The sequence below is a fragment of the Saimiri boliviensis genome, chromosome 2 (genome assembly GCF_048565385.1).
Source record: "Saimiri boliviensis isolate mSaiBol1 chromosome 2, mSaiBol1.pri, whole genome shotgun sequence".
NCBI classification, from domain to species: domain Eukaryota; kingdom Metazoa; phylum Chordata; class Mammalia; order Primates; family Cebidae; genus Saimiri; species Saimiri boliviensis.
The window spans coordinates 49,031,028-49,050,680 of NC_133450.1; the positions used below are offsets into that span (position 1 = coordinate 49,031,028).

The following is a 19,653-nucleotide window of genomic DNA, read 5'->3' on the forward strand; positions in this document are numbered from 1 at the left end:
GTCTATCAAAACTAAGCCTTTCCTAGACATGTATACACATCATTATACCATAATGAATATTTTTGTCTTTTAACAGTAATGGAAAGAGTTGATTGTATACCCTTTTTATGTGATTTTAATCAAGAGATTGAACAAACACATGAGACATTCTTCTTTTTTGTTACAAATATTCTTTCTTTTTCATAAGGAAAGTGAACCTGGGTAAGAGATATCTTGAAATGTACTGACCTTGGCACCATCCAATTTGGGATTAGGGTCTGGCATTATGTAAGTCTAAATGATCTTGACTTTGGAGAATATGCTGATGTCTGATTATTGTTTCATTTATTTTGAGGTCACAGAATCTGTAGGTAAGGTTGTGATTTCACCAGAAAGAAATTGAGATAAATCTCTACTTTAAAACACCTAGGAAACCAATTAGCCCCATAGTTTTTATTGGTAGCTGTAGCCATAGCCACAGATGAGGTTAAAAAAAAAATCTGAGTCTTGGGGTTTGGGTAGGTTCAGAGCTTGAAGTGGACATACTCCATGGTTGCTGGGACTTGGGGAGAAACTTTTCTTAGATGGATGTCAAATACCAGAGAGGAATGTCAGATATTGGCATAATAACAGGCAATGTGGAGTCCTTCCATTATTTTCTGATGGTTCTTATCTTTTCATAGGTTCAATTCTATAAAAACAAAAAAGTCTTATGAAACGTGACTGCCCCCTTAATGTGGTCTGCAAGGGATTAAAGTTAAGGCCTGACCCATGTTTAGAACAAAACAATACAGGAGAGAGAAGCAGCCTACAGTGTAACAATTCATGGTGGCCAAGACAGTTCACAGGATCCAGGAGTCCAGGGCCAGAGAGCAGGATTAGGATCCATAATGTAATTGGTATGGGTTTATAAACATATCTCAGGAGGTTCCAGAAATAATTAGAAAGGAGATTATAGCAGAAAAAAAAATATCTAAAGTCAAATGAGGTGAAGATTTATAGTGTTAAGAGTTGAGCATTAAAAGAAAGTCTGCAGTCTGGCTCAGTGGCTCACGCCTGTAATCCCAGTACTTTGGGAGGCTGAGATGGGTGAATCACAAGGTCAGGAGATCCAGACCATCCTGGCCAATATGGTGAAAACCCGTCTCTACTAAAATATAAAAATTTGGGGTGTGGTGGTGCACAGCTGTAGTCCTAGCTCCTTTGGATGCTGAGGCAGGAGAATTGCTTGAACCTGGGAGGCGGAGGTTGCAGTGAGCCAAGATTGTGCTACTGCACTCCAGCTAGGAGCCTGGCAACAGACCAAAACTCTGTCTCTAAAAATAAAAAAAATATATAAACATGACCCAATACCTGGTGTAATCTTGAATAATCTGCTTAATTCCCCCATACTAGCACAGTGAACTTAATCTCCCATACTTTGTTCTCAGTATAATTAATAATCTTACTTGTTTTCATTTTCTTTTAAACCATTTTAGGATTATCTGTGTATAGTTACCAGATTAACCTTTTGATTAATCAAATTCAGTGACATGATTGATGTAGCTGAATTGTATCTCAAGGAAGGGATATATTTGATCAGTTGTTTTGGAATGGTAAAAAGACAATTAAGTCTACCCTAGCTCTCCACTTGCCAAATTAAAACATGTAGGTTCCTCCATGTTTTCTTCAAATCTCATCAACAAGCCCTTTATATCTTCTCAAGTTTTTTTTTTTTCTGAATTATTTAAAAGTGCTCATCAAAAATACCCAGTTATGAAAATGAAATTTGACCACTGTATTCTAAGGAGTGGTCTGGCTAGCTCTGAATATAAGGAATCACCACTTTCTGAATCTATTTGAGATCAGCAACTGAAAAGAATAATAATAATCATCAAAGTTTATATGTTTAAAAGCTTAGATTATTCATAAAAGAAAAATGTCACATACTAGACTTCAGTAGTCAATTTCCTAGTGTGCCAAAGATAAACAAGATTAAGAAAATGCTATCTTGATTCATCACTAAGAATGAAATAATGATATTAATTCACACATGCATTGAAAATATTTGAATAAAATGTTATCTGATACATACAACACACTGACGGAGTGAAGGTTGTTCATGAGCATTGAGCCTGTCTGCCTTCTTTGGAAGGAAAAATTGAAGAGAATTTTTTTTTTCTAAAGCCCTTTTCATTGCAACAGAACAAACAAAAATACATTTAGCTTATTTCTTGATCATTTCTTTGATTGCAAAAAGAGAGGGCACTAGGTGAAGTATATCCTCAACAAAGGACTCTGCTGTAAGATGAACCCAGCACCTTCATTATGAAAACAATTGTAAGGGAAGACAATATAATCACTGAGAGAAAATGAAGTTTCACCTTCCCCTAAAGATTTTTATAAAAAAATAGTGTTTATTAGCTTTGTAAAAGATGGTTCACGGTCTTGTAATTCACCTCTCATTATTGTGTTTCTGTGAACACATGATTTCCAAAGGCAACTTACGGCAACCTATTAGTGTTTCCATATTTGATCAATATCAGATTTAAATTTGTTTTAAGATTTGGTACAAAACATGCTCATTCACTTTCAAGTTACAAAAAAAGATAATACCATTTCATTCTTTTTTAAAAATCTACCTCCTATATGCTACTTTAGCTCAAATATTAAAATTTTAAATAGCATTTATGACAAGATTATCATTCTTAGCAAGGTAAGAAAATGAACTTGGGTTTCAGTCTTTAGCTTTTTCACAGGTTGTCAGAATTTCAGCAGGAACTGGATACCTGTACAAGATGGTCCAGGAAAAACACACCCACTCTAAACAACATTCTTTTTTCCTCACCTTTCATATGAGAGTCAAGAAAGGATATGGCCAAATCATAACAACTCTACAAATCCTTCTTAGGCCTTATGTTGTACATAAAGGATTTGAGATAACAGCAGAGGAATAAATGTAGGATGAGAGACAGAGTGAATTGAATTCATTGTTTTCTACAAGAATAAACATAAAGATTAAAATACAGACCAAAGGACCAATATCTGTCGATTAGATGTGGCTTCCATGGATACTCTAACAAACCTGTGACATTTCCATACAAATTCATGGAGTAGGTAAAAACTTCCATAACAGTTGCCCTCTCTTTCTGGAAGATAAACATTGTCCTCTTTGCATGTCTTGCTTCCAGACTTTATTGCTAGTCTCTCCTTTCTATTTCAAATTATGGTATTTTAAGATATCATAGAAAACAAATGAGTAAACAAACTTCTACACTCAAACAGGTCAAACAGTCCTTACGTAGACAATGCAGATGCCATATTCTCTACCATACTCAAGTTTATGTTAACCAGCCAGGCAGAGATGAACAGAAATAGAGGCCCCAAGGTGATGAGCCTAATTAGAAGAAGGAGTTAAAATTTTACAATGTTTGAATATTAACTTGCAGCAAGACTCTTTTTATTACCATGAAATCCATACTAAATTTTAGTTGTTTATCTCAGCCTCTCTATCTCCTTAAAGGAAAACTCCTTTCTTGTTCAAAATCACACTTTGAAACCAGAATTTGTCAGATTCCCCAGAGAGATGAAATGGGTCTTCTGATTAATGTTTTGTTTGGGTGTGTATCACTTACCCTAAACAGAAAGGCTTGTAGAATTGAAATGTCTTTAATGTAAGCTGTTTACTGTCATGTTCACACTTTCCCAGGAGACTCTAAAGTAGCTCTGCTGTTGATGGTTGCCTTGCTCACTAAGGAGAGACCTGTTAATCAAGTATCAGAATCAGTCTTATTGTTAATTTTTGTTGGGCCATAAATTGACAGAACAATTGGTGATGACATGAATTAAAATCAACTGTTGCCTGCCACCCAAAACTAAATACCGCTGTTTTAAAAAAAGTGAAAATTTTAAACATGCAGAGCACAGGAAAGAGGAAAAAAAAAACCAAAACAAAACATGAACTCTCAAGATTTATTTGAAGATGTTATTCCTAAGGAAGCTAAAGATCAATTGAAATGATACAGAGAAACTAGCTTTCAGAGAAGGTGGATGTTTACTGAGAATCCCAGATATAGATGAAAATGCTCTATAATAAGCAAAAAACTAGAATCACACTAGTTCATGTAGCTCTAAGCTTGAATGGCACAGAATATGCAGTTTTGCAGCAGGAACTCCAAATGCCAATATTACCTTCATTCAGAGACTTGACCCAAGTGAAACATTAAAGTTTCTATTTGTTTTAGAAAAACTTTTCAAATGCTTCAGAGTTTTTATTTAACCTTGATTCTTAAATATGCATGAACTTGGTTTTGATTTGTCTATTGGATAAGATGTAGTTCATGATTAAAATATTAAGTATTGGATTTGTTCATTTGGTTCAAATGTCTTTCTAGTTTGATCTCACTTGGAGTTTAAATTTTTCTAGGTGAAACATTGCTTCATTATACTGTTTCTAAGCAGGAGGATGGCAAACCACAAGGAGATACTTGGAAGAAGTGTGAGCCTAATACACCACTCTAACTGTGAGTAATGGATCCTTTTAAGTATATTCCATTAGATCAAGTACATGAAGTTTGATCAATAGTGTGCAAACTAAGCAAAACCTTAATTCCAGAATCAGGTGGTGAGGATGTGAGGGAATTAGAACCCTTGGACACCATTGGTGAGAATATAATGGTGGAGTTGCTGTGGAAAACAGTATGGCAGTTCCTTAAGAAGTTAAAAATAGAATTACCACATCATCCAGATATGCCGCTTCTGGGAATATAGCCAGCAAAAATGAAAGTTGGGACTGGAAAAAAGACTTTTACACTAATGTCCATAGCATATTATTTGTAATAGTTAAAAGATAAAGACAACCTAAGAGTCAAACAGAAACCACTGACTAATAGATAAACAAAATGTGGGATACATAAGCAATTAAATATTATTCAACTCTAAAAAAGAAGGCACTTCTGACATGCATTACAACATGGCTGATCCTTGATATTACGGTAAGTAAAAATCATACAAGGAAAAAAATACTGCAAAATTTCATTTATATGAAGTACTTAGAGCAGTCACACTCATAGAGATAGTAAGTAGGTGGTTGCCAGGGGCTGGGGGAAAAGGGATATGGAATTTAATAGGTATAAAGTTTAAGTCTTACAAGATGAAAAGAGGTCTGTGGAATAATGGTGATTTATTTAGCACAGCATTGTGACTATGCTTAATGCCACTGACCTGTATACTTAAAAATAGATGAGATGGTCAATTTTACATGATTTATGTTCTACCACAATTGAAATTGGAAAAAGTTTTTATTCAGATGAAATTATGAAATAAATTTTTCTTCCATGTTTTGTGTCATTACCCTATAATATTTCTAAGAGGTGATGAAAAAATAATTTTCTAAGAAAATATTAAGGCCCTATGTATTATCAATCAATTTCTTTTTTAAAAAATAATGAACTTTTAACCCCATAGATGTGCAATATCAAGTAGAATAAATATCTGATTAACCAGCTTTAAATTTTTTTAAATAATTCAATTATCACAATATAAGAAGTATTATGCTTTCATTATTGTTGTAGGTACTGAACTCTTATTATAGAGCAGGAAGTGAGAAAATGTATTTTAAACAAGGCATCTCAAAGTAGGACCTACTTAGATCTTATACATTTAGGGTGAATTTAAAAAGTTGTATTTCAAATGCTCTGATCATGGATGAGAATACTGAAGTATTGTCATATTTTGAAAACCCATTTCATTTTTTGAACAGCTGTTTTGAATGCTTACATAAAATACACATATTATAAATGTACTAATTTAATGATTTTTAGTATATATAAACAGTTGTGTGACCATCACCAAAATTTCATATTAGAACATTTTTATGACACCATAATATTCCTTTATGTCTGTCTGTTTTCAGTGTACACGTTCACCCCCAGGCTTAGGCAAGCACTGGTCTGCTTTCCATCTCCATAATTTGCCTGTTCCTGAAATTTCATGAAATATAATTATATAATATGTGGTCTTCTGTGTCTGGCTTCTTTTACTTAGTATAATGTTTTGAGATTCATCCAAGTTTCAGTAGTCCATTCTTTTGTATTGCCGAACAGTATCCCATTGTGTGAATATTACCACTTTGCATTTATCCACTTTGATAGGCATTTTGGTGTTTCTAGTTTTTTTGTTATGAAGAATGCAGTTATTATTCACATTCAAGTATTGGACAAAAATTACCACTTTTTTTGGGTAGATATTGAAGCATAGAATTGATGGGTGATTTGGCTTGGATCTGTGTTTCCGCCAAATTTCATGTTCAGTGGTAATCCTTAATATTAGAGATGGGGCCCAGTGTGAGGTGATTGAATTATGAGGGTTGATTTCTCATGAATGGTCTAGTCCTGGGCCGTTCTTACGATGCTGAGTGAGTTCTCATGAGATCCGATTTTTAAAGGTACCTTGCACCTTCCTGCATGCTCTCTCTTGTTCCTCTTCTGACCGTGTAACACACCTTCTCCGCCATTGCCTTCCACCTTCATTGTAAGCATCCTGAGGCCTCACTAGAAACCAAACAGATGGCCAGCATTATGTTTCCTATGAAGCCTACAGAATCGTGTGCCAATTAAACGTCTTTTTCTCTATAAATTACTCAGTCTCAGGTATTTCCTTGTAACAATCCAAGAATGGCCTAATACAATGGGTATATGATAGATTTTTCATAATAAGATAGTGTTTATCTTATTATGAAACTTCCAAGTTGTTTTCTAAAATGTGCATACCATGTTTCATTCTACTTAAAATGTTTCTTCACATTCCTACCAACTGTTGGTATGATCAGGCTTTTTGATTATAGCCATGCTAGTGACTGTGTAGCTCATTGAAAGTATAATTTGCATTTTTCTAATGATTAATGATGTTGAGCGTCTTTTAATGAGATGATTGGCTTTTTACTATTTCCTTCGGTAAAACCTTTTGTCACTTTTCAATTGGATTGTCTTCTTATTGATGAGCTATAAGAGTTCTCTAAATATTTATTATTAAGTCCTTTATCAGATTTATATTTGTAAATATTGTCTCCCTGTCCATAGCTTATTTTATTTTTAATAATGTCAAGAACAAAAGTTTTCATTTTTATTAAGTCTTATTTGTTACTTTTTAATTTCATGAAATGTGCTTTGTGTGTCTTATCTAGGAAACATTTGCTAAAACCATGGTCACTGATTTTTTTTTCTATGATTTCTCTGAAAGTTTTATAATTTTAGCTTTTAACACTTAGTTCTATAACATATTTTTAGCTGATTTTTATGTAGGATGTGAGGTAAGGGTCTAAGTTCATTTTTTCAGATGAATATTCAATTGTTCTAGCACCATTTGTTGTATAAACTATTCTTTCATCATTGAATTGTCTTTGAACCTCTGTCAAAAATCAACTGATCTTAAACTTACAGGTTGATTTCTGTCTATTCTTAAGCTAAGATCACATTGTTTTGATTAGCATAGCTTTCGAGTAAGTTTCAAAATTGAATGGTATGAGTTATTCTATGCTGTTCATTCTAAAAATTGTTTTAAATACGCTAAGTCTTTCATGTTCAATCTAGAGATAAACTTAAGGAGAACTGCTCTCCTAATGATATGGTGTCTTCCAATCTGTGAGTATGGAATTTTTCTCCACAGATCTTCCTTAATTTATCTTGGAAAATGTAGTTTACCATGTACAGGTCTCATATTTATTTTGTTATATTTATTCTTAAATGTTTTATTATTTTTATATTATGAATAAACAAGTTTCTTAGTTTCACATGCAAAGTTTTCATTGCTAGTATACATAAATTGAAGTGACTTTTACATTTATCCTGTGATTTTTTTAAAAAAAATTTACATTGATCTTTTATTCTGTGATTTTATTAGTTCAGTTATGTTTTTGGTATATTTTTAAGAATTTTTTATATATAACATTATATTGCTTTTGAATAAAAACTGTTTTACTTCTTCTTTTCAAATGTCTATGACTTTAATTGCTTTTTATTACCTGAATACATGGGCTAAAACCATCTCTGTGTTAATAATAGATATTCTGGCCTTGTTTATTATCTCAGATAAGAAAAAACATTATCTTGCATGGTTAAGTATGATATTAGTTGCAGTTTTCATAAATGCTATTTACCAGGTTTGAAGATCTTTCCTTCTAAGATTTTGAGTTTTTATCATAAATAGGTGCTGAGTTTTGTTAAATGTATTTTCTCTGTTTAATATCAATAATTCTACTAACTGGTCTAAAATGATAAAAACACCTTGAATTCCTGGGATACATCCCACTTGATCATCATGTATAATCCATTTTATATGTTGCTAGAATGTGTTTGTTAAAATTTATTAAGGGTTATTGCATCTGTATTTATAAAGAATATTGACCTATAGTTTTCTTGTGATATTTTTATATGGCATCATTTTGAAAGAGAGATTACACTCATAGATGATTTAGAAAGTATTTTCTTTTTCTTTATTTTCTGATTTTGAGCAGGATTAATACTTTTTCTGTGTAAATATTAAATAATTCACCTGTGAAATGATTTAGGTATGAACTTTTCCCTGTTAAAAGATCTTTAATAGCTAATTACTAACTCAGTTTCTTCTTTTCTTAATTTAAAAAAAATATATGTAGGAGCACAAGTGCAGACTTATTCTATTTATGTATTGTAGAGTGGTAAAGTCTGGTCTTTTGGTGTACCCATCACCCAGATGGTGAACACTCTACCCAATAGATAATTTTTCAGTCCTCAAATTTCAACCCCGCCACCGTACATAGTCTCCAGTGTCTGTTCTTCCACTTTATATGTCTGTGTTTAACCATTGTTTAGCTCCCACTTATAAGTGAGAACATACAGTGTTGAACTTGGCTTCTGTAACTCAGTTTCTTTGTAAATGCATCACGTTTCTGTGGATTTTCTATTTCTTCTTGAGTTAGTTTTGGGAATTTGTGTCTTTCTAGGTGGCAATTTGTGTCTTTCTAGGCACTTGTCCATTTTATCAAATAGTTAGGGGATCTAATTTGTCTACATTAACATGTTATGGTATTCCTTTGTGGATAATTTTTCTAGGTTAGGAATGATATTCCTTATGTTATTCTTGATTTTTGTCATTTAGTCATTTCTGTTTTCCTCAGTCTGTAAAGCTAAAGTTTTATCTATTTAGTTGATGTTTTTTAAAGGAATCAAATCTAGTTGTCATTGGTTTTCTGTTGTTGCTCTGATTTGTATTTCCTCTGGTCTTTATTGTATCCTTCCTTTTGATTACTTTGGATTTCTCTAGTTTTTCAAAGTGGAACAGATTATTGATTTGAGATTTGTATTTTTTTCTAACATAGGCCTTTTAAGTTATAAATTTGCCTTTGTGAGATTGAATATAATGTGTATTCTGCTATTGTTAGGTGAAGTGTTTTATAAATGTGAATTAAGTCAAATTAATGTCCAAGCCTTTTATATCTTTCCTGATTTTCTGTCTAGGTTTTCTAGTAATTATTGACAGTGAGGTAGTAGAATCTCTAACTATAATTTTTTGATTTATCCATCTCTACTTTCAATTGTGTTAGACTTTGTTTCATGTATTCTGGGGCTTTTAAAAATTAATATGGACATTATGTTTATCTGATAATTACAATTTGCAAAAACTGTGTGTGTGTGTGTGTGTGTGTGTGTGTGTGTATCCTTTTCATTCTGTGTCTAAATTTAAAATATGTCTCTTGTAAACAGTATATCATTGGGCCTGCTGTTTTGCTTAGTTTTACACTCTATTTTGTTGATTGGTGCTTGTTCCATTCACACGTAATGTCATTGATATATGAATTCTGCCATTTCGCTATTTTCTTTAAAAGTCTTATGACATCGTTCCTTCACTCTTCTTTCATTTCTTTTGTATTGAATAGTATTCCATATATCTTTTTAGTTTCTCTGTAAATTTTTAAAATGATATGTTTAAAAGTTATTTCCTAGAAGCTGCTCCAGAAATTACAATATATATCTTAATTTATCAATATTTATCTCATACTGAAACTCCTTAAATACAGTTAAATATAGTAATTTTGCTCCATTATACTTTCATTTTTCCCCATTACTTTTTTTTAGTTTGTACATATATTTTTGATACAAATATAGAGTTAGAAAGGAAAACACAAATTAATGTTTCATATTTATTCATGTATTTCCTATTTATTGTGCTCTTCCTTTCTTCTTATGGACCTGGTTTACCATGTCCTTTTCTTCTACCTTTTCCGTGCTGCTAACAATAAAGTCTCTCAGCTTTTATTTATCTAGGAATATATTGTTTACATATTCATTTTTGAGGAATAGCTTCACTTCAAAATTCTTGACTGACAGGTTTTTTTTCTTTCAGCACTATGGATATGTCCTTTCACTGCCTAATATTTCTTACTGTTTCAATGCCAAGTCAGCAGTTTATGATACTGTTGCTCTACTGTACATGATGAGTCACTTTTCTCCTGTTGCTTTCTAGAGTTTTTGTTTGGTTTTGGCTTTCACTAGTTCAACTATGATATGTCTAGGTGTGAAGCTCTTTGTTTTATTTCGTATGGGGCTTGTTAAACTACTTGGATATGTTGGTTAATTTTTAAAAAAATCTGATTTATGATGTTAGAATTATTTTCTTTTTTTGCTGCCCTTTTGTTCCACTCCTGAAACTCCCTTACACATATGTTCATATATGTAATACTGTTAACAAATTTGTGTGACTTTCTTCATATTCCTCTGTCTACTGTATTTATATAATTCCTATCAATCTGTCTTCCAGTTTACTGATTCTTTCTCTTGCTGCTATATACAACCTGTCATTAATCTGATTCAGTAAAATGTTATTTCAGTCATTGTACTTTCAGCTCTAGAATTTTATTCAGTTCTTTTCTATAGTTATTATTTATTGATATTCCCTATTTGATGAGTCATTATCATTGTATATTTCTTTTATATTTTAAAATTCTTTGGTTATATCTATACTAGCTGCTGTGATAGTAGCAGCAAGTATAGATATAACTAGATATATATATCTATATATGTATATATCTATATATAAAACTATATACAGTGTTTTTTGTTTTTGTTGTCACCTTTCTAATTGTACTTTAGGTTCTGGGGTACATGTGCAGATCATGCAGGTTTGTTGCATAGGCGCATACATAACCAGGGGGTTTGCTGCCTCCATTCCTCCTTCATCTGTATCTGGCATTTCTCCCCAGGTTATCCCTTCCCTAGCACCCCCAGTGTGTGGTGCTCCTCTCCCTGAGTCCACGTATTGCTACTTTTTGAGCGAGGGTCTCACTCTGTTGTCCAGGCTTTACAGTGGTATGATCACAGCTCACCACAGCCTCGACCTTCCAGGATCTGGTGATCCTCCCAACTCAGCACCCCAAGTAGCTAGGACTATAGGTGTGCACCACCATGCCTGGCTAATTTTTTTTTGTATTTTATGTACAGTCAGGGTTTCACCATGTGCCCAGGCTGGTCTCAAACTCCTGAACTCAAGTGATCTGCCTGCATTAGCCTCCCAAAACGCTGGGATGAGGTGCGAGCTACCATGCCTAGTTAGAGGTTTCAACTGCTAAATTCATCATTACTCACTCGGAGAATTTATATACACTTCTTTTTATGTCTCGAGTATAGGTCATACTTTTCCGTTACTTTACCTAATAGTTAATTTTATGTGTTAATTTGCTGGGTCATGATATCTGGATGTTTAGTCAAGCATTATTCTGGATGTTTCTGTAAAAATATTTTTGAACGAAATTGAGATTGAAATCAGTGGACTTTGGGTAAATTATCATCCACGATGTGAGTGGACCTCATCCAGTCAGTTAAAGGTCTTAATAAAACAAACACTGATCTCCCTGATAAAGAAGGAATTCTGCCAGCAGACTGCCTTTGCACTTGAACTGCAATTCTTTCTGGAATCTCCAGCCTGCCAGCCTACACCATCAGATTTTGGATTCACTAAGGCTCCATAATTGCACAAGCCAATTTCTTAAAATAAATCTCTTTATATATTTACACATCCTGTTGGTTTTGATTCTCAGGAGAATTCTGACTAATATAATTTTCATAGCTCATAATTTTTTGTCGAAAACTAGATTATATAATATATATATAGTAAATCTGGAATCTTGTTTTATTAACTTGACTGGATTTAGTTTGCGGAATCTGTTTCTGCCACACTGTATGGCATTGATGTCTCTGCTCAATTTTTAAAATGTTATTCTTATTTTTAAGCTTGGTTTTTTAGAGGATTCTCCTGGTTTTTGTTTTTTTTTTTTTTTTTTCTCATAGTTTAGAGGTCAGCCAATGATTAATGACAGGTTTTGCTTAAACATCTTGAGACTGTGTAAGGCTTCCAACCTCTGCCAATGGATGTGTGAGTCAGTCAGGAAGCATATTCAATGTTATGATAACGTGACTCAGTTTTCCTAACTATGCTTCGTATCAAGTCATCCTCCTGTAGCAGCAATGCTGCTAGTTTTCGTGGCTACCCCATCCTGGTTACATTAGCTGTGCCAAAGTTACAGAGTCTTTCTGTTCCTAAACAAAATTAAGCAGTTTTTCACAAATAAATGCTTCTAAATCTATTGTTTGCCAATGGTCAATTTCCAGAGAACTAAAGTGGTTATGGCAATTTTGTCCAATTTTATGAATGTTTTTCTGGAAGAGAACTGGTTGATTTCTGTACTCTGCTGTTGCTTGAAGCTACCTTCCAAAAATCTCTTTCTTATTAATCTGCATCTTTCACACATACCATGCATCTCATCCAAGGTTGAATCGGCGCTTTTGAATCCTTCAATCTACCTTCTGCTCTGACCACTCAACAGCATATGTCACAGAGGTCCGTTCTTAGTCCTAGTCCTTTCAATGTTATCTCTGGCCCATATGAAGTTGTAGAAAGCAAACTTATCACATTTGCCGAGAGCCCACTGTGTAAAATGGCAACTAATTATATAGATGACAAAAATCAGAATTTTATCAACTGTTTGAAAAGCAATAAGGATCAACATAAAAACCAGCGTTTAGATTCTGAAGACCAATTGCACAAGTCTCACTGACTGGTTTGCAGCCTTTCTGCATTACTTCTTTCCCCTATTTATATCTCCCTAACAACCCAAACATTTAATGCCTCGGTTCAGGTTTACTTCTTGACTATTCATATGATGTATAAGCTCTCATGTCAGGTAATGTTCATGAGTGTGCCTATCTCCTTGCTTGCTTCATCTATCAGGTACTCATTGAACAGAAGTTTTATTATTGCAAACCAAGTGTGCTTGGATTCCTCTTCTACTTCCTCACACTTTGTAAAAATTCTCAGTATCTGTCTTCTGGTCATGGTTGCTTACACCTGTAATCCCAACACTTTGGGAGGCCAAGGCGGATGGATCTCAAGGTCAAGAGATGAGACCTCCTGGCCAATACAGTGAAACCCTGCCTCTACTAAAAGTACAAAAATTGGCTGATCATGGTGGTGTGTGTCTGTAGCCCCATCTGTTCAGGAGGCTGAGGCAGGAGAATCCCTTGAACCTGGGAGGCAAAGGTTGCAGTGAGCTGAGATCGCGCCTGCCACTGTACTCCAGCCTGGTGACAGAGTGAGACTCTGCCTCAAAAAAAAAAAAAAAAAAAAAAAAAAAAAAAAAAAAAATCTAAGCATCTGTTTATAGAATCACAATTTTTCTTTCCTCTGTTGTCAAGAAAATGAGATGCTGGCTTCTCCTTATCTTTTATTCACTTTGCTATTTTATATTAGTTATTTTATCTATGAAACATTACTTTGTAAATTTCTGTTTCCACTAACCTTACCAGGCCCACACCACCTTATACCTATTTTATCACAAGCACCTTGTATTGCTCACCTGACATTAGTCAGAACATGCAGTGGGGTTTTCAAGGATAGGCAAGAATGAGCAGTTCAAGTTCTTTTATTTTGATTTACTCCTGAAGCAGCTATAAAGCAGGAGGCAATATATATGAAAAAGACAAAAATGAAAATGTTTAGTCTCAGTTTTCAGATTTTCTTGATATCTTGTGGAAGCATATTCAAATTGCAGTCTTAGTAGCCCATGTGTTAAAACATCCATTAGGATAAAGATGCCAAGTATAATGATATCACTGTCTTACATAACTCAGGTATATCAGCACTCAGAAGTGAGGTATTTTTATCATGTAGTACTGTAATTCTGCCCCTCAGTATACCTCATATTCAAATAAAGGGCTTGGAAATTCTTGCTGTGTTTGTAGACATTGTCTATATTAACTGCTCCCTATTCTTTTTCCATTCACTCCTAACATCATGTAATCTAGGTTTTGTCTCCAATATTCTGTTCTGAATATATCCTCTTTTTTAAATCTTCAATTAACTCAATTTTGCTAAATCCTATGGCCAGTTTTTTGTCCCCATCTTATTTCTGCCACCTAAGAATTTGGCACAGTCTCTCAGTCCATCCTTTTTCATATGTGGTTAATTAGCTCCCAAGTGACAGGTGCTGTTTGTCTTCCATTTGCTCTTCCCAAGGAACACTTTATTAATCTCCATTCCTGTGTCTGGCCCAGTGAGGCTCACCTGCATGGATTACATCAGTAGGCTGTGTGCCTTCTGGTTTTTAGCGACACCCAGTCAATGGGAAGCCCTAGTAAGAGATGAGAGGAAGAAGAATGAGGTCAGGTATGTATTTTCTTAACTCCTTCCCTTGAAGTTTGCCTTGAGCTGATTATATGCCTTCTCTCACAGTAGCGAACTCTACTCAACACTTTCTCTTAATTTATAAATAACTCTACCCAACTGTCTCCCTCAATTTATAATAAACTATCTCCTTGACTCATCAAGTCTAGAGACAACTAGCATTGGGACACTATCTTCACTGGTTTCCTAAACCCACACCATTGTAAACAATTTTCACTACTTCTCTCTATTGCCACTGGTATCTCTCTATTCTAAGCCTCCTATTTTATATGGATTATAGCACTAACCTCATAACCTATTTCAGTTTGTGATTTCTTAACTCTATCCATGAGTCTATTCTCAACACAGTAGCCAGAGTAACCCTTTTGAAATCTAAGTTAATATCAGGTACCACTCTGTTTCAAAGCCTTTTAGGAAAATTCATTAAAATTACAAACCAAAGTTCTTACTGTTTTCTGAAAGCCCCACATTTTCTGTTTTTTTGTTTGTTTGTTTTGTTTTGTTTTGTTTTGTTTGTTAGTTTGTTTGTTTTTTGACTCCTGTGAATTGATTTCCTGCTGGGTTCTCCTGGTTCACTCTATCCCAGAGTCACTAGCTTTCTTGCCATTCCTCCTACAAGCTAGTAGGCTTCTCCTGCCCTAGAGCTGTTAGGCTGATTATTCTAGAACATTCATTCCCTACAGACCTTAAGTCTTTTCTCACATATTACTTTATTAATAAGGCCTATCATGCTTTACCTTTTAAAAGTTAGAAACCACTCTGTGCTGTTATCCTTAACCCCTTTTATCCTGCTCTAATATTTTTTTCATAGCTTTTATTATCTTCTAAAATACTGTTATCTACTTATGTACTTGCTATATTTACTGACTGTAATTCTGTTTCTTCTTATGAGGAAGCAAGTTCCAGGAAATCAGGGATTTTTGCTTAGAACAGAAATTATCATAAACATGGTAAGATAAGTTTAAGATATGTAATTGTTGCATGAATGAACATCTCAGCTCAGGGGCAACCTCCTTTTATATGTGCCTGTGCTGTGGGACCCAGGATTTTTCCATTTAGGTTCACTGGAATCTTTCACCCTTCCTAGAGAATTTCTGGTCTAAGCTCATCACAACCCAATTCCTTTCATGTTATTGTTCTCTGCTGCTCAGGAGACTTAATATCTTTTGAATACTACTTCAGTCTTCCATAAAAATTCTGGCCAAATGCAATTCTCTCCCACTTTTACCAAGATGTATTCTAACATCAGATGAAGCATTATATTAAAGTATTGTTTTATTTGTAATATATATACATACACACATACATATGTATGTATTTATATGTGTATATATACACACTGTCTTTCCAATCAAATTATAAGCTTCTCGGTGATAATCACCCCATGCCGTTTTTTGGTGACCTCTGAATGTCATACAGAGAATGTTGAAAAGATATTGTAAAATTAAATGGAATTTGAAATTTTTTTCTTTTAACAATGATATACCTTTAATTTATTCAAACATACTCAAAATACTTCCTCAAGTATAAGATCAAATTTTGCTAAATTTATGTGACTTTGTATTTGTTGTTGATATAAAATTCATTATGTGCTTACTTTGAAAACTTAATTTCTCATAAATTTCTGAAACTTTAAAAAAATTAGATATTTTTTAGGTGTTTAGAGTTGAATAAATGTAAGAAATCTATAAAGACTAAGGTCCTCAGAAAATATGTCATGTACATGTTCTAGGTCAATCACATATTTGCAAATTACATACAGACAGAATAATATCTAAAAATTCTTGTCTTGAATAAATTACATGCTCATTAATGTTCTAAAAGTGACTCCACATGTGTATTGGGATATGGAGTCACTTGTCCAATTTGTGTTTATTTCCTAACTGTGTTAATTTATTGATTCCACATAGGATTTGGGAGGCTGTTGATTTTTTACAACATCTAGGTTACTTTAATAACAAATTTCTATTTAACAATAAAATAGTATTTTATAATATCATTATATATATGAGTCTGGGAAAAGACATTCAGATACATTTTCTCCAAGTTATTGTACTGCCTACTGAATTTGATTCTTTACCAGCTGTGTTTCTAAAGCAGAAAAGAATAAAAAAGAAGTGGGAGAGATGAAAGGACAAAATTACAGTTGGGCTATATTGACCAGTGCTATGGAGCATGTGTCTCTTTTCTGTAATTAGATTTCTATTATTTTCTTGATTGATATTTTGTTTACTATTTGATAATTCCAGAATTGGTTTTATTAATTCCTTTCAGTTCTCAAATTGCTTAAGAACACTAGAGGGTCTTAATCTCCTGTTTAAAAAATAATGTGGTTGGTTTAATTTTTAGTATTTTAATATTTCAACTGTCTGATTTAGTTTCTATTATTAAGGACTATGTAATTTTCTTCCCAAGCCTTATTCTAGGTTCTATGTTCAAAATGTTATGCTGTTTGGCAAGTGCCCAGAGTCACACTACTTAAGGCTCCTACCTGGTCTGCCTCCCATCCCTAGTGGTTTCACCCTGCTCTCCGAGACCAGTCTCACAACCTCTTGCCTGTTCTTCTCTGTCACTTTCCTGCTCTCAACCTCTCTTTCAGACCTCCTATACTTCTCCTTTTCAGACTTCAGCAAAGTTCACATAAAAGAGACACATGGCTGAGAGAACACATAAGTGAAGTCCTTTCAAAACTAAGTACAAATGTCAGAGCTCTCTCTTTTTACTTCATTCAGCAGCAGTATAATCCAGTGGTTAAAAGCACAGACTCCAGAGTTTGAGTTTGTATCTGTCTTTGCCTCTGTTATATAATATTGGTCCATAATTTCTAAGAGCTCGGTTTTCTTAATTGGAAAATTAAGAGAATAAAAGTCCCTATATGATAGGTTATCATAAGGATTAAATATATTAATATTTGTGTTAATGCATAAATACTTAGTTGTAACATATAATGTATAAGTACTTAGAATAATTCTTGGCCCCTTGTAAGTGCTACTTATGCTATTACTATGTAATTATCAGCATGTTAGTACACTATTACTATCACTATAGCTACACTATATAAATATACATTTTAGCTGATACTATTATTATTAAGCTTATTCACAATAATGAATGCGAGATTATTCATGACAAATCATGCTAGATTATAGTCTTTGTTACAGAAAAAAATTTTAAAAACTTATGAAGAATCTATCCTTGATCTTTAGGCACATATATAGAGTCTACTGAGACAAAACAAGGCTACAAAGCATAATTTATGTTGGCAATCCTCATAATTTGTTGCAAACTTTTGATTGCTTCTTCTGTTCTTTGTTAAAATTTGTTAAATTTGCTTTTATCTTTGAGGAAATATGATACCAACATCTCCAAATCTGTAATTTTACTGTGGTCTGCAGTGTTAACTAAGCAGACTCTACCAAAAAAAAAAAAAAAGAGAGAGTAACGAGTACATTGAGGGAGAGATGCCAAAACTGTAGACAATTTAAGTCTCCTAAAATTTTCACTCTTCACAGTTTGCCACAGCCATATGAGAAATCAATGTCTTCTTTCCCAATTACATTATTATTACTGGGTCTTTTTCATTACTTTTGCAATTTGGGACATCTTGGCTACAAAATTAAGAGATTATTTTCTCTCAATAAAAACTGAATACATAACAAAATAAAGGCATAGACATGTATAAATTGTATACTTTAAACTTGTATTTATGGATTGAGATGTTAATCTCAATATTAGAGATGTACGAAGGGACAATTAAAATAATTTTACCATCAAAGAATCTACTCATGTTCATTTTGTACCAACAAAATTTAGGCTGTGTGCTAATCAATCCTGTGGTGAATAAAAATAGATATCATTCACTTTATCATTGCCTTAGGCATCACACTAGGTATAGGAGAGAAAAAAAAATGAGTAAGACACCAGGTAGGTCTTCAGAGCATGGTGGGTGACAAGCCATAGCTGTCAAGCATCTCCAGCTTAGTTATCAGGAAAAAAAAAAAAAAAACAAAAAAACCAAACATGTAAAAGGCTTGTCTTGAAATTCATTACCAAAAATCTAAGGCTTGCAGACTATCACAAGCAAAGCTTGAGTGAGAGAGACTAAACCTGAAAGAGTACATTCTTTGTGTTTGCATTTCAATAAAGTTCAAAATGAGACAGAACTAAGCTATAGTGTTAGTACTAAGGAAAGCATCTCTCCCTTGCTGGGGGTGGTGACGGGAAGGGAGCACAAGGGAGGCTTCTGTGATGCTGAGCTGGGAATAGTTAGCCAGTTTCTGGATATGGGTGTTGCTTATATGAGGTTGTTCAATTTGAGAAAAAACACTTACAATTTTTACACTTCTCAGTATGCATGTTATACTTGAATTAAAGAAAAATCTCATGACTGGTTAGAATTCCAAAAACATGGTTCTGATATCCTGCCAAATGTCTAGAGAGAGCCACAATAACATCCTCTTGTTTTTTTCTTCCTCTATGACTCCTGCCTTTCCGCAGGGCTAGCCTTGTGTATTCCTGGGCTAACTCAAATGTAACAGGGAGCCACGTCCTTAGGGTCCACCAAATATATATTAACATGTAGATTTCATTGGCTTCACAGACTTTATTGGAGGTTTTTGAAGCATATAGAAAAGTGGTTTACACTGTGATAATGCAGGTAACTTTAAATATAATAAGTATCATTGTTCATAGACACACCCTTTGTCTTCCATCATGAAGATTTCCTGTATCTAGTTCTGGATTCTCCCCATGTTTCTCATTCTGACGTTTCTCCTCTATATTATCTTCCTTCCGTATCACGTGCTCCTTGTGCACTTCTGTCCTCTGTATTTTACCTAACTCCAGCCTTCACTGCAGGGAAATGTTCTTTGTGTTGATTCACTGCTTTCTGTTGGCATCTCACTCCAGTCACACACCAAATATTGCATGAGGCTATTCTGATGCTGTGGCCTGGAACAGCAGGAGAAGCCTGCACACATGCAA

The 19,653-nt window shown here is 33.8% G+C and overlaps 1 long non-coding RNA gene across 2 annotated transcripts in view; it reads left to right on the forward strand.

Annotated features, from left to right (window-relative positions):
* Positions 1–19,653, forward strand: part of LOC141583563 (uncharacterized) — a 455,143-nt gene that overhangs the window by 314,643 nt on the left and 120,847 nt on the right. For both annotated transcript variants that reach the window (XR_012516217.1, XR_012516218.1), the window contains exon 8: positions 4,385–4,481. This is a non-coding gene — a long non-coding RNA (uncharacterized LOC141583563). The remainder of the gene's footprint in view (positions 1–4,384; positions 4,482–19,653) is intronic.